Source organism: Dendrobates tinctorius, unplaced genomic scaffold (genome assembly GCF_039654945.1).
Source record: "Dendrobates tinctorius isolate UK_male_01 unplaced genomic scaffold, ASM3965494v1 ptg000060l, whole genome shotgun sequence".
NCBI lineage: Eukaryota > Metazoa > Chordata > Amphibia > Anura > Dendrobatidae > Dendrobates > Dendrobates tinctorius.
The window spans coordinates 78,050,034-78,069,006 of record NW_027361728.1 but is presented as its reverse complement, the minus strand read 5'-3'; the positions used below and the strand labels follow the sequence as shown (position 1 = coordinate 78,069,006).

At 44.0% G+C, this 18,973-nt stretch overlaps 1 long non-coding RNA gene across 1 annotated transcript in view; it reads left to right on the top strand.

Annotated features, from left to right (window-relative positions):
* The window catches only part of LOC141092797 (uncharacterized), a 46,355-nt gene extending 29,792 nt beyond the window's left edge, over nucleotides 1-16,563 (top strand). Inside the window, exon 3 of the long non-coding RNA XR_012232924.1 lies at nucleotides 15,753-16,563. This is a non-coding gene — a long non-coding RNA (uncharacterized lncRNA). The remainder of the gene's footprint in view (nucleotides 1-15,752) is intronic.
* The last annotated feature ends 2,410 nt before the right edge of the window (nucleotides 16,564-18,973 follow it).

Here is an 18,973-nt window from a genome sequence, read left to right as displayed (position 1 = left end):
CTCGCTCCGTTCATTTTCATTGAGTGAGGCCACACACGTCTAGTCAGCATGTGACCGCATGTATGTAAATTACCGGCACGAGAGAATCCTGACAGCGTTCAGTGAGCACTGTGAGAATTCAGAAGCCTGCAGTCACATAGAATGACTGCAGACTCAGCATAAGCCTGGACAACCCCTTTAATGTTCCTAACAAATAAAAACATGAGAATAAGTCAGTAGCACAAATAACATTTACATCCAGGTACCTTATAGATGACGTCTCTGGAGTCGTTCTCCTTTTCTTCTTCTTGTCCAAACCCCATGATGAGTTTTCTCATCCACAGCGGCCTCTGCAGACTTCCATCTTCTCCGGTCTTCTGCATCAAATCTCCACACGATCCCCTTAAAGATAGAAGTGTCATTATAATGCTCCTGAATAAAAATGTCTGCAATATACTGTCGCCTCACACTATTCCCCTCCCTCCTCTAACATCCCTCTGTTCACCATACTGTCTCATCATATATTTACCCCCTCACTCTCTATACTGTCTGCTCACACATACCCCAGACTCCCTATACTGTGTCCATATACATTAACCCATTCGCTCCCCATACTGTCTGCACCCAACCCCCATACTGTTTCCTCATACATACTCTGTGTCCTCAAATCTCCCCACACACATTAAATCCCCCCATCCCCACTCCAAATCCCTCACACACATTAAATAACCCCCCATCCACACTCCAAATCCCTCAGACACATTAAGTAACCCCCCATCCACACTCCAAATCCCTCACACACATTAAATAACCCCCCATCCCCCCTCCCAAATCCCCCCACACATTATGTACCCCCACTCCAAATCCCCCACACATTAACCCCCATCCCCACTCCAAATCCCCCACACATTAAATAACCCCCTTCCCCACTCCCAAATCCCCCACACACATTATGTACCCCCCCACTCCAAATCCCCCACATATTAACCCCATCCCTACTCATTAACCCCCCCAAACAATAACCCCCATCCCCACTCATTAATTCCATACCCACTCATTAACCCCCCCATCCCTACTCTCAAATCCCCCAACATATTATGTACCCCCCACTCCAAATCCCCCACACATTAACCCCCATCCCCACTCATTAACCCCCCACATATTAATTCTGTCCCCACTCATTAACCCTCCACACATTAATTCCATCCCCACTCAATAACCCCCATCCCCACTCATTAACCCCCCACTCAATAACCCCCATCCCCACTCATTAACCCCCCCACACATTAACCCCCATCCCCACTCATTAACCCCCCACACATTAACCCCCCAGTCATTAACCCGCCACACATTAACCCCCATCCCCACTCATTAACCCCACACACATTAACCCCCATCCCCACTCATTAACCCCCCACACATTAACCCCCATCCCCACTCATTAACCCCCCACACATTAACCCCCATCCCCACTCTTTAACCCCCCACACAGCAACCCCCATCCCCACTTATTAACCCCACTACACATTAACCTCATCCCCACTCATTAACCCCCCCACTCATTAACCCCCATCCCCACTCTTTAACCCCCCCACACATTAATCCCCATCTCCACTTATTAACCCCACTACACATTAACCCCATCCCCACTCATTAACCCCCATCACCACACATTAACACCCCCCATCTTTGGTGGATTCTTCAGCTCCACATTGGAGCACACTTACCACCAGCGCTGAGCGTTCACTCTGGGCACCGGGGAGTGACGTCAGCAGCGTGATTACATGACATGTCACGCTGCTGACGTTGCTCTGGCCCGGCGGTCAGAGCTGCAATTGCAGTACAATTGTTCCCTGGGAGCCGGCACGCGCACCTTCTCTGCGCCAGCTGTCAGCTTGACAGCTGACACAGAGAACCGCCGACTCTCAGGCCAGGGGGGCGGCAGAACGCAGCCACCAGGGAGGACACTGCAGACCGCTGCATTAGGCGGCCCGGGCTGCGCCCCCTGCCGGCTGCACCCGGGGCAAATGCCCCAGATGCCCCCCCTAGATACGCCCCTGAGGAAGACATCTCTCCAGAGGAGGGAGGTACACAAAGCTCTAGTCAGTATGTACAGCGAGGGTGGGGTGATGCAGAGCAGGCAGAGATCACGCCTCAAGCAGGGGACAGCGGTTCTTTGGCAGTTGGGAGTCTGCAGCACATGGTTGATTTCATGCTGCAGTGCCTGAGAAACGACCGCCGCATCGCCCACATTCTCTACACGGCTGATTATTGGGTGTACACTATGGTGACCGGATCTCATATGGGGGGGAAAAAATGTCGGAATCTTGTTCGTCTGGACCCCACAAAACGATTCCCCTTTCCAGATATTGAGATAGCCAAAATTTCAGCTCGATCAAACGACGTTAACCCGTGCCGTTCGTCGCTCAAAGTTTGAAAAAATCCAAATTGAGGTATTTTAAGATTTAGGTATTTTGCATAGTCTGTTAGACTATAAAGAATGTGACAACAACATTGCAGAAATAGCCCTGACCAAATTTTCGAACCATTTGTGGTATTTGAATGCAGAGTTGGTGGGATTATCGTTTTTTGATCCCACCATTACAGACAATGAAAAGTTGTTAATGGCTAATAAATTGCTCAGTAGCACAGATGAACCATCAGAGCACGCTAACCTACATGAGTTGATAATTTTACATAGTTATCTTATCTATTCTAGAGCTTTTGTTAAAGTAGTTTTTGAAACGTCAGAATATAATGCTCGGCATTTGCTTACAACTTGCAGGACATATTGCTTTGTTCTTCATCTTTTGTCAGAAGGTCGTTAAAGTCGGTTACTTCCTACCTCTTTTAATTTTTCTTTCCTAACTTTTGGATTTACAACCCTAGCGTGCTCTGATGGTTCATCTGTGCTACTGAGCAATTTATTAGCCATTAACAACTTTTCATTGTCTGTAATGGTGGGATCAAAAAACGATAATCCCACCAACTCTGCATTCAAATACCACAAATGGTTCGAAAATATGGTCAGGGCTATTTCTGCAATGTTGTTGTCACATTCTTTATAGTCTAACAGACTATGCAAAATACCTAAATCTTAAAATACCTCAATTTGGATTTTTTCAAACTTTGAGCGACGAGCGGCACGGGTTAACGTCGTTTGATCGAGCTCAAATTTTGGCTATCTCAATATCTGGAAAGGGGAATCGTTTTGTGGGGTCCAGACGGACAAAATTCCGACATCGATTTTTTGCGGTCACCCTAGTGTACACCCTCCTAGATCCTCGCTACCGCGACAACTTACAAAGCTTCATACCAACGTTGAACCGGGAGCGTAAACTGCGGGAGTACCAAGACACACTGGTGCAGTCCATCTTGTTTTCCATTCCACCCGACAGCAGTGGTGCTAGTGCTTTACAAAGCAGCTCTGTGCGTCGAGGCAGTGGAGGAAACTCGGCACGAAGAGGGAGCAGAGGCAGCGCCTCAGCACAAGGCAAGACCACTATGGCCCAAATGTGGCAAAGTTTTGTGTGTCCGCCACAATTGTCTACACCATCACAGACGGCTCCAGTCAGCAGGAGGCAACGTTTCCGTCAGATGGTGACAGACTACATGTCTTGCCCTGTCAGTGTACTCCCAGATGGCTCTTCCCCCTTCAAGTTTTGTGTCTCTAAGCTGGATACATGGCCAGAGCTTAGCCAGTATACATTGGAGGTGCTGGCTTGCCCTGCTGCCAGTGTATTATCGGAACGCGTCTTTAGTGCCGCAGGTGGTGTACTAACAGACCGTTGCACGCGACTATCTTCTGATAGCGTCGACCGGCTTACTTTTCTGAAAATGAACAAGGCCTGGATCTCTCCAGAATTTGCCAGTCCTCTTACCGACTAAATAATTGGTTGGCAACTGTATCCAGGTCTCATGTTGTGTTCATGTTTCTACCACCTGAACTATAATCCCTGGGCTTCAACACAGCCAGTTGTCGCTCAGATGTGTCGTCTGCACAGAGAAAAACACACTAGCTCCTGTGTTAGTGGGGTTCAGTAACGCCAGCTGCTCCCCTGCTGTGTGGACGGCAAGTCTCCTGCTCCATCCACATTCAAACTCCTACTGATTTTTAACCATGCTCCACTTAGGCCTCCAACCCCACCAGTTACAGCTCTGAAGTGGCGTCAGCACAATCCACACTTGTTCCTGTGTTACTGGGGCTCAGTCCCGTCAGTTGATCCCCTGATGTGTGTCCGGCAAGGTCTTCTGCTCTGTCCTCATTTACACTACTAGTAATGGGAATGTGGACAGAGCAGGAGACCTTGCCGGACACACATCAGGGAATCAACTGACGTGACTGAGCCCAAGTAACACAGGAACAAGTGTGGATTGCGCAGACGACACTTCAGAGCTGTAACAGGCGGGGTTGGAGGCCAGGGGAAATACTAGAGACAGTGGAGCCAGAGGCCTAAGTGGAGCACGGTTACAATCAGTTGTAGTCTACAACCTCTATAAAACCAGCTGCAAGTTGGCCTCCACCTGCTCCATGCCTCATCCTGGGCTCCAACAACGCCAGTTGGTGCTCAGAAGTGCCGTCTTCACAGAGAAAAACACTCTAGCTCCTGTGTTAGTGGGGTTCAGTAATGCCAGCTGTTCCCCTGCTGTTTAGACGGCAATGTCTCCTGCTGACTCCACATGCCCAAAACATCAGGCCTCAGCCTGCTCCATGCCTAATCCTGGGCTCCAACAACGCCAGTTGGTGTTCAGAAGTGCCGTCTTCACAGAGAAAAACACACTAGCTCCTGTGTTAGTGGGGTTCAGTAATGCCAGCTGATCCCCTGCTGTGTAGACGGCAAAGTCTCCTGCTGCCTCCACATGCCAACAACATCAGGCCTCAGCCTGCTCCATGCCTCATCCTGGGCTCCAACAACACCAGTTGGTGTTCAGAAGTGCCGTCTTCACAGAGAAAAACACACTAGCTCCTGTGTTAGTGGGGTTCAGTAACGCCAGCTGTTCCCCTGCTGCACGGGTACTCCCTCCTGCCCAGCCTGGTTCCAGCATGCCTGCTGTTTCCGGGTAGTGTCAAAATCACTTTGCCACCGATACGTTGTCCTGTCGTGTTGCAGTCGGGTTAGCCGAGTCTATGGTGCCTGCAGTTTCGGTGCTTCCTATGTGGGTTGCGGGTTCTGGTACTAAAGGCTGGTTCCGTAGTGCCAATAGGACAAGCACCCCCTGTTGGACTGTGGGATTCGGTAACTGCATCCTGCTTGCATCCTTCCAACTTTATTGATTATGAGTCCCTTCTGCTACCCATCTGGGTTCCAGCACCGTCAGCTGGTTCTCGGCAGAGCCTTGGGCCTAGGTGCCTCCTTCTCGGTGTTCGAGTTCCAGCAACGTCTGCTGGTTCTTGGTAGTGCTTTAAAGCACAGGTACCTCCTGCTTAGAAACCATGTTCCAGCACCATCAGCTGGTCCACAGTTGTGCCATTGGCTCTTGTTCCTTCTGCTACCCATCCGGGATCCAGCACCGTCAGCTGGTTCTCGGCCGTGTCTTTGGCACGGGTACTTCCTCCTGCCCAGCCGGGTTCCAGCACCGTCAGCTGTTTCTCGGCAGAGCCTTTGGCCGAGGTGCCTCCTTCTCGGTGTCCGAGTTCCAGCAACGTCTGCTGCTTCTTGGTAGTGCTTTAAAGCACAGGTACCTCCTGCTTAGAAACCGTGTTCCAGCACCATCAGCTGGTCCACAGTTGTGCCATTGGCTCTTGTTTCTTCTGCTACCCATCCGAGTTCCAGCACCGTCAGCTGGTTCTCAGCAGTGTCTTTGGCACGGGTACTCCCTCCTGCCCAGCCTGGTTCCAGCACGCCTGCTGTTTCTGGGTAGTGTCAACGTCACTTTACCACCAATACGTTGTCCTGTCGTGTTGCGGTCGGGTTAGCCGAGTCTATGGTGCCTGTAGTTTCAGTGCTTCCTATGTGGGCTGCGGGTTCTGGTACTAATGGCTGGTCCTGTAGTGCCAATAGGACAAGCACTCCCTGTAGGACTGTGGGATTCGGTAACTGCGTCCTGCTCGCGGCCTTGCAACTTTGTTGATTATGGGTACCTTCTGCTACCCATCCGGGTTCCAGCACTGTCAGCTGGTTCTCGGCAGTGTCTTTGGCACGGGTACTCCCTCCTGCCCAGCCGGGTTCCAGCACCGTCAGCTGTTTCTCGGCAGAGCCTTTGGCCGAGGTGCCTCCTTCTCGGTGTCCGAGTTCCAGCAACGTCTGCTGGTTCTTGGTAGTGCTTTAAAGCCCAGGTATCTCCTGCTTAGAAACTGTGTTCCAGCACCGTCAGCTGGTCCACTGTTGTGCCATTGGCTCTTGTTCCTTCTGCTACCCATCCGGGTTCCAGCACCGTCAGCTGGTTCTCGGCAGTGTCTTTGGCACGGGTACTCCCTCCTGCCCAGCCGGGTTCCAGCACCGTCAGCTGTTTCTCGGCAGAGCCTTTGGCCGAGGTGCCTCCTTCTCGGTGTCCGAGTTCCAGCAACGTCTGCTGGTTCTTGGTAGTGCTTTAAATCACAGGTACCTCCTCCTTAGAAACCGTGATCCAGCACCGTCAGCTGGTCCACTGTTGTGCCATTGGCTCTTGTTCCTTCTGCTACCCATCCGGGTTCCAGCACCGTCAGCTGGTTCTCGGCAGTGTCTTTGGCACGGGTACTCCCTCCTGCCCAGCCGGGTTCCAGCACCGTCAGCTGTTTCTCGGCAGAGCCTTTGGCCGAAGTGCCTCCTTCTCGGTGTCCGAGTTCCAGCAACGTCTGCTGGTTCTTGGTAGTGCTTTATAGCACAGCTACCTCCTGCTTTGAAACCGTGTTTCAGCACGTCAGCTGGTCCACAGTTGTGCCATTGGCTCTTGTTTCTTCTGCTACCCATCCAGGTTCCAGCACCGTCAGCTGGTTCTCGGCAGTGTCTTTGGCACGGGTATTCCCTCCTGCCCAGCCTGGTTCCAGCACGCCTTCTGTTTCTGGGTAGTGTCAACGTCACTTTGCCACCAATACGTTGTCCTGTCGTGTTGCAGTCGGGTTAGCCGAGCCTATGGTGCCTGCAGTTTCGGTGCTTCCTATGTGGGCTGCGGGTTCTGGTACTAAAGGCTGGTTCCGTAGTGCCAATAGGACAAGCACCCCCTGTTGCTTGTGGGATTCGGTAGCTGCGTCCTGCTCACGGCCTTGCAACTTTGTTAATTATGGGTATCTTCTGCTACCCATCCGGGTTCCAGCACCGTCAGCTGGTTCTCGGCAGAGCCTTGGGCCTAGGTGCCTCCTTCTTGGTATCCAAGTACCAGCAACGTCTGCTGGTCCTTGGTAGTGCTTTGTAGCACCGGTACCTCCTGCTTAGTAACCGTGTTCCAGCACCGTCAGCTGGTCCACGGTTGTCCCATTGGCTCTTCATCCTTTTGCTGCCCCTCCGAGTTCCCGCACCGTCAGGTGGTCCTCACTAGTTTCATTTGCTCTTGCAGCTTCTGCTACCCATCCGGGTTCCAGCACCGTCAGCTGGTTCTCGGCAGAGCATTTGGCCTAGGTGCCTCCTTCTTGGTATCCGAGTTCCAGCAACGTCTGCTGGTCCTTGGTAGTGCTTTGTAGCACGGGTACCTCCTGCTTAGTAACCGTGTTCCAGCACCGTCAGCTGGTCCACAGTTGTGCCATTGGCTCTTGTTCCTTCTGCTGCCCCTCCGGGCTCCAGCACCGTCAGCTGGTCCTCAGCAGTTCCTCAGCCTTCTTGTACCTTCTGCTAGTTTTCCAAGTTCAAGCTTGTGGAAATGTTTTTTGATTCTCACTCTGGATCTCCCTGACAATGACCCTGAAGACGACGACCCAGAAGACCACACAGAAGAATACCTAAAAGATGACCCTGAAGAAGATGACCAAGAGGACAAAGAACATGAAGACAACCACCAAGATGCAGAACAACAAGAGACAGAAGAACAAGAAGCATAAAAACCAAAAGCAGAAGAACATTAAGCATAAGACTAAAAATCTGAGCAAATGATATTATCTAATTTATAAGCAGAAGAAGACTAAGCAGTGTATGGGGGTGAGTCCGTTCCTCCTCGTGGTGCCCCTGGAAAAGGTCTGCTGCTGCAGGCCAAACTGAACGCGGACAAATCCTGTTGTAAATCTTTTGTGACAGACTGAACGGAAGGCGTAATCTTCAAACTTTTATAGATTACAGCTACAGGAATGCCTGACACAAATAAGAATATGATGAAGAAGAATAGGAAGAAGATGAAGAAGTAGAATATGAAGAAGAATAATAGTTGAATAAGAAGAATATGAAGAATGTAAAAAAAAAAATTGGAAGAAGAAGAAGAAGAAGATGAATAAGGTGAAGAAGATGAATAAGGTGAAGAAGTTGATGAAAAAGATGCTGCTGAGGATGATGAAGGAGAAAGTGTGGGAGAAGTAAAAAAGGTGAAGAGCATGTAAGTAGTGAAACATACATATCTGACAAAATATTAAAGGCTTTAACATAGTCAATATCTTTGTAACTACGAACGTCATTAAAAAAAAAAAAATTACTGCTATTCCATTTGATTGGGCTAAACCTCTATGGCTTTAATGTCTCCTACACCTCCCACAATACATTCTACATTATTATTAGTTGTTTTTCTTCATGTAGAATTAACCTACAGGGAAAAAAAGGTTTTTTTTTAATTCCGATATTTCTGTTCCATTGTCTTGAATGGGACTTCCGGGATCGGAATCGGTGATACCCGATACTTTTTTAGATCGGCCGATCCATTCCGGTCCAATATTTTTCAGTATTGGGTGGTATCGCTCAACACTACTAACAATCTTAAATACGCCAATGATAAAACATTGAAAGCAACAAGCATAGATGGAATTAAGGACTTATTAAGGAGAGTCAAGATGGAAAGCGCGAATATGGGACTGCTACTCAACACATAAAAGGCAAAGACATACACTACTGCCAGGTACAACCGGGACACAATTGAGATGATCAGTGATGAACTGGAAGTTGTAAAAGACTTCAACTTACTTGGATCGATGATCAACACTCAAGATGCAGTGACGACACCGGAAGTCAATAGGAGCATAGCTATGGGCAAATCATCAATGAAGTTACTGGACAAGGTCTTCAATTCGATGAACATTTCACTGGGGAATAAAACATATCTCGTACATATGTTTTATCTTTTCTATGGTCACACACGGTTGTGAAACCTGGACAATGAAGAAACAAGACAGAAGAAGACTCAATGCTTTTGAAATATGATGCTGGAGAAGGATGTTATCAAAACCATGGATGGCAATACGAACAAACAAATCAGGAAGACCATCTACCTGATGGCTTGATACCATCAAGATAACAGTGGAGAAGACCATGATAGAGTTATCTAGGCTTGCAGATTGTTCATCCATCAAGTTGCCATGGCTCAAGATTGAGCCGAAATTTGTAAAAAATAAATGTTTTTCTCTCTATTGTTAACAAAAAAAGAAACAATAAAAAATCTGTTTGAAAAAAACTATAATTTGTATACATATTGTAAGGTAGTGCTGTTATTCAAATAGGGGATACTTGCTTAGCCGCCACAAAACCAGATTCGGCACGGGTTTTCCTTAAACAATCATAGTCCATGCGGTTTATTTAGCATCATAAACCCACAGCAGCAACATAAACGTCATCACATCAGCATAGCGTCCATGACAGAGTTCGGCTCTGTGATCCCTGTGGTCACACAGATTATGCAAACACAGGCTCTTCAGCCTCAGTTATCTCACCCATGTCAGGGTTTCCTCATAGTTCCTTCATCATGCTGCAGATGTCCATTCCCTCCAGGGAATCATCAGGCACGTGCAGCCATTCAACACAGCGCTCCTTGCTGTCAGGAAGACAGCCCCATCTCTCTCAGACGGGACCTTACAAAACGGACCAACCAGGTCCCAGCATTAACCTCATGTGACCTACCCTAGCCACCTTATATGGTCCGTAGCCACGCCCACCGGGTCACATGGCTATGACTTCATCACAGGTCATTGAACCACTAATACACATTTTACAATAGCATTCTTAACCACACACCTGGGTGAATTTGTAGGTAGCTGATCCCTGACACATTGAAACAGCACCTCAGCAGTATCACTGACGATCCACAAACACATATGTCTCCATCTCAAGGCCACCCACCTTGGGATACATAACGGTCATTCAGTATCCTACACCTATCAGGACACTGGAAATGCTTATACTCTTGTCCTGGGACATCCGCACAGTGCCCCCTAGCGGACACAGTGGTCACTACACCACAATATACACATTTTGTTTAACCCCTTTATGACCATCGATATGCCTCCTTTTAATGGCAGTAGTTAAGGGTACTTATTCCTCAGCGCTGCTTTTTAATGGCACGGGAAACAAAGGTATAGTGCCCCTCAGCATCGGAAAATCTCGGGGAGTCTTGTCCGCTCTCAATTCCAGCCAATTTTGCGTTCAAAATGTCAAGCGTGTTCCTTTCCTTCCAGGACCTGCAGTGCGCATAAACAGTAGTTTTCCCCCACATATGGGGTATTGGTATACTCAGGAGGAATTGCACAACACATTTTGAGGTCCATTTTTTTCTTGTTACCCTGTGAAAATAAAAAAGTTTGGGTCTACAGTAAATTTTTTGTGAAAAAAAATTAGATTGCTTCAGTTTTTGTGAAGCAAATGAAGGGTTAATAAACTCTTGAATGAGGTTTTGAACACCTTGAGGGTTTTGGTTTTATAATGGTTTCACTTTTGGGTACTTTCTGTCATATACAATATACCCCTCAAAGTGACTAAAAAAATGGTTTTGTAAATTTTGTTGGAAAAATGAGAAATTGCTGGTCAACTTTTAACTCTTCTAACTTTCTAACAAAAAAAAGTTTAAAAAATTGTGATGATGTAAAGTAGACATGAGGTAAATGTTGTTTATTAACAATTTTGCGTGATATGACTCTCTGAATTAAGGGCACAAAAACTAAAAGTTTGAAAATTGCAACATTTTCTAAATTTTTGCCAACTTTTAGTTTCTTTCATAAATAGACACAAGTCATACCAAAGAAATGTTATCACTATCAGGAAGCACAACATATCACAAAAAAACAAACATTCTCAGAATCAGTGAGAGTTATTATCACGTAAGGTGACAGTGGTCAAAATTGTAAAAATTGGCTTGGTCATTAAAGTCAAAATTGGCTCGGTCACTAAGGAGTTAGGGTCCCGTCACATTTAGCGATGCACCAGCGATCCCAACCACGATACGACCCGGTCAGGATCGCTGGTGCATCGCTAAATGGTCGCTAGTGAGCTGCCAAACAGGCAGATCTCACCAGCGATGCAGCAGCGGTCGGCGGTCGTTACTTACCTTTCAGACACGGCGATGAGGACGTCCTCCCGCCCGCGTCTACGCGTCGCTCGTCGGCGCCAGCAGGAAGCCCAGCAGGAAGCGGCTGACGAGAAACGGTCCAGGACGTTCTCGCGCGGTCAGCGACAGCCTGCGGGGGAGCCGGTTGGAGGTAAGTATCACACATAGCGATATCGCTAGCAATATCACTGCTGCGTCACAAAATCGGTGACGCTTTAGCGATATTGCTAGCTATATCGCTATGTGTGACGCCCCCTTAAAACACTGGATCGCATTATATGTATTTGGAATTACTTTTGCAATTTCTGACAAAGTTTTGAAGCTTGTTTCTGTGCAATGTGCAAACTCAACCTGACTATAGATTGTCTTTCTTGACCCTCATTTATTACTGGTAAATGAAGGGTTACTTCCAATGCCATGTTTGCATTCCATCTAAATGGATTGCAAACTTACAAATTCTACCACCTAAATCAATAATGTTGTTTTGATGAATTATCCGGAGATCCATATTTACTCACAGACAACTTACTAAATGCAGAAGAGCACTTAGGCAAATAACTGTTGCACTTTTTTTGATACATGGGCATTAGAATCACCCAAAGGATACATAAATATTTACTGTGTGATTCAATTGCTAAAAATGAAAGCATACTCTCCATTCTGTTTGCTTGTAAATTACATTAGAGACTAGAGCTACCCCTTTCTTTCAGTAGTATAGAGTGGGAAAGGAAAAAAGACATTTCCTTTGATGCTGTAATCCTATCAATGTACACTGACAGTGGAGAAAAATAATCTTCTAATGTAAATACAAAAACATAGGAAATGGCTGAAGTTGAAAGAGTGATTTTTAAGAAAGATGATCCCTTCATATTACTAGAAAAGCCTTGCCACATGTACAGTTCATCTAGCTAAGCATAAATATTGTAAAACGGAAGTGTATTGTTATTTCTTTCTTATACATTCTAACACGCAAATTAATGTGTATTTTAAGGCATAAATTAAAAATAAACTCCTTGATGATAGATGTCAGACTTACGCTACATTTTCAAGATGAATTACATTTTTATTTACAAAATGAGTTAATATCGGTAGTAAATGAAGAGCTGACCCTGCAAGCATGTAAATACATGATGAGAACTTGTCTGCTGGATGATTATATATAAAAAAATGTAGATGTGCCTGTAAATACTAACCAGAAAATATGCATTTTCCAAAGCGAGATCTATGTATTTAGCAACCTTAAATGGAACAAACAAGGTGTGCTACAACAAAATCATAGTGTCTCAGCGCATTTTACATAGAGTATCAGTTCTTGTGCAAAGTAAACGAGCTCAGGTAAAGCAACACACTATTGGATAGAAGATACAGGTGCTGCTCACAAAATTAGAATATCATCAAAAAGTTAATTTATTTCAGTTCTTCAATACAAAAAGTCACAGAAAAAAGATACAGCCCCTCTAAGGTGGTGTAAATTTTGCTAGAAATTAGCTCCAGACCCTGACTGCAATAATATTTCTGGCAATGACGCACAACAATCTAAGGCCTCTTTCACACTTCCGTTTTTGACCATCAGTCAAAATCCGCCATTTTTGCAAAAAAACGGATCCGACATTTTTTTGGGCGGATCCCTTTTTTTCCCCATTGATTTGCATTACCGGCGGATCTTGACGGATGGCCATCTGTTGGATCCGTTTTTTTGCGGATCCGTCAATTTTTTTTGCGTCCGCCGAGATGCCTGGACGGACCATGTACCGTTTTTTGTGCTACAGGATCCGCACTTTTATAGTGCGCATGCCCGGAGGAATGAAGTCAGGCAGAAATTTAACCCTGAAATCATTTCTGGCGGACAGAAAAAATTCTCTCTCTCTCCCCTTCCCGGGCAGCGGTTCCTTTAAAATTCTTCATTCGGCGGATCCGTCAAAAAACGGTCCGGTGGCTTCCGTTCACATCAGTTAACAACGGATCCACTTTCCGCCATTTTGGCGGATTTTAACTGACACAAAAAAACTGATGTGTGAAACAGGCCTAAGGTGCACGCCTCATATCGAATTTGGTGCAGCATACAGTCCATCATGAGAGGTCTACAAAATGCCAGTCTTGATGAATTTGGCTGAATATCTTTGAAATGATCTGATGGCCACAAGATTGTATAGAAAGTAAAGGATAATATGGGGAGAGCACAGGAATGTAGATTCCTTTGTGACTGTTGTGCGAAATAACTTTTTTTTTTCCCCCCCAATTAATTTGCACATTAAAACCAAGTCAGCCTGGGGAACTTTTCCTTCAGCGAGCTATAGACAGTCTATAATCTGAAAATTGGACATAGACTGACATAAACAAAGCAGCCTATAGTCTTTTGACAGAGAGAAGAAAAGCTTCAGAGAATGAGAAATTCCTCTGGTTTTCCTTCTCTATTTACTGATACGCTCAAGTATTTTCATTGTATTAACGGTTAAAAAATCCTCCATGTAGAAACCCAATGGTTCTTCACGTCCAAGTATATACATATATATAAATGAGCCCACATATGCCATCTGTTTTTTAGGTGCAAGAAAATATAATTAAAAATAAAAAAAAAGTCAAAAGACTATGCAATTTCAAAAAATACAAAAATACTTGAGCATGTGCTGAGATGACCTCAATCCTCCTATTGGATATGAATAATATATCAATTGAATCTTTAGCATTCATAATCATAACTGGATATGTATTCAAGTGCCATGATGATGCAGTTACAGATAGTGAGAGGTCTATTTTAGGGACACACTTGTTGACCTTGAAACTCAGCTGCTCATTAATATTGTAAATCATAGCTACAAAGTTCCTTTTAAGCAGATCCACTTGGTAGAGTTGAATCGTGTTCATTTTGGCACCTTATTAGTATTACCAGAGGCCAATGCAAACTAGAGCGCCTAAAGTCCAATCTTACTGAGAACCAGCAAGGTATATTTCATCGTCTTGTAACTTAAGATGTTTCCAAATGATATCAACTAGGCTGGTACAGAAATAACATAGGCAACATTTGTGTTACTTAATCAGCGTGTATAGTATATGTGACATGTAGAAATATATCTCTTTGGCACTTACTCACCATGTACAATTGGAAGGGTGGTCACAAATTATGAAAATTAACTGCATCCTTACAACGTTCTTTAATTTGGACTTCCTCATGCATACTTCTGTATTTAAGATCTGTATCAAGCAAATATGTTCACCATAACATTTAATAGACCCATGCTGAACCCCATAAAAAATAAAATGTTCTGCTGTACCCAACAGTGGCCGCTACACAGTAAATAAAGCTCCACTGTGCAGTGCTGTGCAGTGCTGTTCCATCTGTTTACATCAGGCAGCAGCTGGAGCTTGTAACAGCTGATGGGTGAGTGTGCTGGATACCGGACACCACCGAGTTGATATTGATGCCCTATCCAATGGATACATAATCAATATATCCTGACTAGAAAACCCCTTCCCAACATAAAAAGTACAAGTATGGTGCACGTCAGCGGAAAGAATATGGGGCAGGCTCAGAAAGTGAGCCTGCACCATAAACAGTGAGTGCATTATTCAGCTAGCACCCATCTCTAACAGCAGCATTTAAGTGTTGCAATTGGGGACAAAGGTATTTTCTGATGTCCATGTGTGACCATGGCAGCCAAAGGCCTATTGAACCCCCCTGTGGTCACCATCTTTGTATGTCAATGAAGCCCAGTTGCATTATATACTGCAATGCCTGAATACTGAATAGTACAAAAGATCAGACAATCACAGATTGAATTTCCCAGGGGAACTTAAAAAAACAGCAAAAATGAATAAATACTTGAAAAAAAATTTTTAAAAAATTTCAAAACAAAAAAAGTTTGACTCACACTGTTTCCCTAAATGCCAAAAGAAATAAATAAAAAATAATATTCATATTTGGCTTGGCTAGATATTTACAAATTAAATCTATTAAAGCATAAAATTAATTAACTGATACGGTAAATGTAAAGGAAAAAAAAAAATCAAAATGCCAGAATTGCTGTTTTTTGGTTTACCGCACCTCTCACAAAAATGCAGTAAAAAGATACCAAAACATCATGTTTTCCTGAAAATGTTACCAATAAAAATTACAGATTGCCATGTAAAAGGTAAGCCCTCAAACAGCTGCATCGACATGAAAGTAAAAATGTTACGAGTCTCAGAAATGTCGACAAACCTATTTGGTTTTTTTTACAAAGCTCTACTTTTTTTGTAACCTCTTAAATATAACAGAAATAGATAAGTTCGGTATCATCGTATCGATCTGAATAATCTCATTTTCAGGACATGTTTATTGCACAATGATTGTCATAAAATGAAATACAAAAATCTATGCTAGAATTCCATTTTCTCAGGGTTCCACCACACTTTTTTTTTCAATTTTTCAGATTTTCAGTAAATTATATGCTAAAGTGAGTGATGTCATTGAAAACTACAACTCGTCCAACAGAAAAATAAAACATGAAATGACAAAGCCAGATATTGGAAGAAGAGGAGGAAAAAACAGAAACACAAGTGAAAGTTTTATTCCCTGTTTCTTGTTCACAATGGCAAAGACAACAGAAATGTCTGCTCTGAGCAGACCAGAATTGCTATTATCACCAAGCACAAGCAATCTAAACAGTGCAAGTCTATCTCCAAAGACCTTGGCAGCCCAGATTCATACGTTATTAGGACGTTTCCTACTCACGGAAAAGTCAAAAACCATCCGGGATGTAATGGACAGAAGAAAATTGATGAGAGAACCCCATGAAAGTTGGTTTTAAATGTGACAAAGAAACCAAGAACTCCATCTAAAGAACTTCAGACTGAACTGGAGACATCTGAAGTGATGGTCTCAACCTGTACCATACAACACACATAGAACAAAACAAGAGCAAGGAGGAGCCCACTGCTCAACCAATCCAGGACCTGGCTAATTTTATCCCTCCCATTCCTGACCAGGCACATTTTTCTACATGCCGTTAAAAAGCTGTAATTTTTACATCTTGCTTGTGATACGAAGGGTTTCATCTTAATGTCACTGTCATATTCTTTATATTTTTTTTTCCCAATATGGAATGATATTGGTGGCAAAATAAAGTGTCTGTTTTTCCAATCCATTTTTTTTTATTATGACCATAGTATAAGACATTTTAAAATTAGTTCCACATTCTGTAATATATACTTTTATATATTGGCCCCTTTTTATGGGGGAGGGGCAAATAACAGCAATTTGGATTGACAGAGGCATTTTTATATTATTTATTTATTTTTTTGACTGTTATTTTTCTATGTATTAATTTTTCACTTATCTTACACAGTGTGTCCCTTGTAAGGTCATAAAAGACCCATGGGGGACATTTAATTATAATTTTTTTATATTTTTATTTTACTTTGCTTATAACTGGAGCTGGTATATTTGACCCAATTAAAGGGAAGTTTAATTGGGGCCATTTGTGGGTTTCCTATGACCCCGAAGCTCCTGTGCTTTCCCTATACATAGCGATCACATGACTGATGTGTGCAGGGCCAGTTTTAGATAAAGTGTATTCCAGAGCAAAAAGTAAAAGTGAAGCCCTAGATGCTAACATATTTGTACTATCACACAGAAACTTTTAGGGTGCAACATGATTTCAGGTTATTAAACAAGCGGCATTTGGTTATATACAAGCCCTTTGGTGCTTGTTTACTGGCCTTCTTAAATAGGCCAACAAAGAACAATGGATGTAGAATGATCATTAACATTGCTCTGTCTCCATACATATCATGCTATCGGTAGTACAGCTCATGTTTACACAGTCCAAAGCGCGTGTGGAGCGACATAGTGATGTCATCATGCCACATGCGTTGCGCTATGAGGACTCCGGCTGTCTCTGACAGCTGGGTCTCTACTCCCACAGCTACATGATTGTGTGTAGCTGAGCTCCTATGCAGTGACATTTTAGAATGTCACTGCAGAGTAGGAGTGGACCGCCCAACATTTAAGGTCAATGGGCACTCCTGAAGGTGATAATGAAAAGTATAAAAAAAAAAGGACTGAACTTTGTCAAAAGTTAGGAAGACAAACCTTAATCCTTTGGGACAATGTTCTAGGACAGGTGAAATAAGAACCGCTTGGCAATGTTTACAAGCGTTATATTTATAAATGCTTAGATAAATCATTTAAAGGGGATATCGAGGACTATATTAATTTTCTACTGTGGACCTAAGAATTAACAGACAGGTAATAATAATAATAATAAATTTTATTTCTATAGCGCCGACATATTCTTCAGCACTTTACATTTCAGAGGGGACTTGTACAGACGATAGACATTACAGCATAACAATAATCACATAGATCATAACAGATACCAAGAGGAATGAGGGCCCTGCTCGCAAGCTTACAATCTATGAGGAAAGAGGTAGACACAAAAGGTGGGTGGTAACAGTTGCCCTGATTGTATGGAGCAGCCATAATGTTAAGTGTGTAACAGTACAGACACAGAGGGCTAATGGATGCATAAAGCATGTGGGAACATGATGCGAGGAACCTGGTTATAGTAAAACTTTTGACTGTGTCACCCAGGGATAGATGAGGTTAATGTGTTTAGGTGATAGGCCAGTCTGAATAAATGCGGTTTCAGGGCACGCTTAAAATTGTGGGGATTGGGGACTAATCGTATTGACCTGGGAAGTTCATTCCAAAGAATTGGCGCAGCACGTGTAAAGTCTTGGAGACAGAAGTGGGAATCATAGAATCATAGAGTTGGAAGGGACCTCCTGGGCCATCTGGTCCAACCCCCTGCTCAAAGCAGGATTCGCTAAATCATCCCAGTCAGATGTCTGTCCAGCCTCTGTTTGAAGACTTCCATTGAAGGAGAACTCACCACTTCTCATGGCAGCTTGTTCCACTCATTGATCACTCTAACTGTCCAAAAGTTTTTTCTAACATCTAATCTGTGTCTCCTCCCATTCAGTTTCATCCCATTGCTTCTAGTCTTTCCTTGTGCAAATGAGAATAAAGTTGATCCTTCTACAATGTGACAGCCCTTTAGATATTTGTAGACAGCTATTAAGTCTCCTCTCAGTCTTCGCTTTTGCAAACTAAACAATCCCAAATCCTGCAACCATTCCTCATAAGACAGGGTTTGCAGACCGGTCACCGTTCTGGTTGCTCTTTTCTGAACTTGCTCCAGTTTGTTGATGTCTTTTTTAAAATGTGGTGCCCAAAACTGGACACAATATTCCAGATGAGGTCTGACCAAAGAGGAGTAGAGGGAAATAATGACTTCACGTGATCTAGACTGTATGCTTCTGTTAATACATCCTAGAATTGCATTTGCCTTTTTTGCTGCTGCATCACACTGTTGACTCATTCAGTCTGTGATCTATTAGTATACCCAAATCTTTTTCACATGTGCTGTTGCTTAGGCCTATACCTCCCATTCTGTATATGTTTTTTTCATTATTATTGCCCAGATGTAGTACTTTGCATTTTTCCCTGTTAAAAACCATTGTGTTAGTTGCTGCCCACTTCTCCAGTTTATTTCTTTTTGAATCCTCTCTCTCTCTTCTCTAGTATCAGCTATCCCTCCTAGCTTTGTGTCATCAGCAAATTTAATCAGTTTACCCTCAATTCCATCAT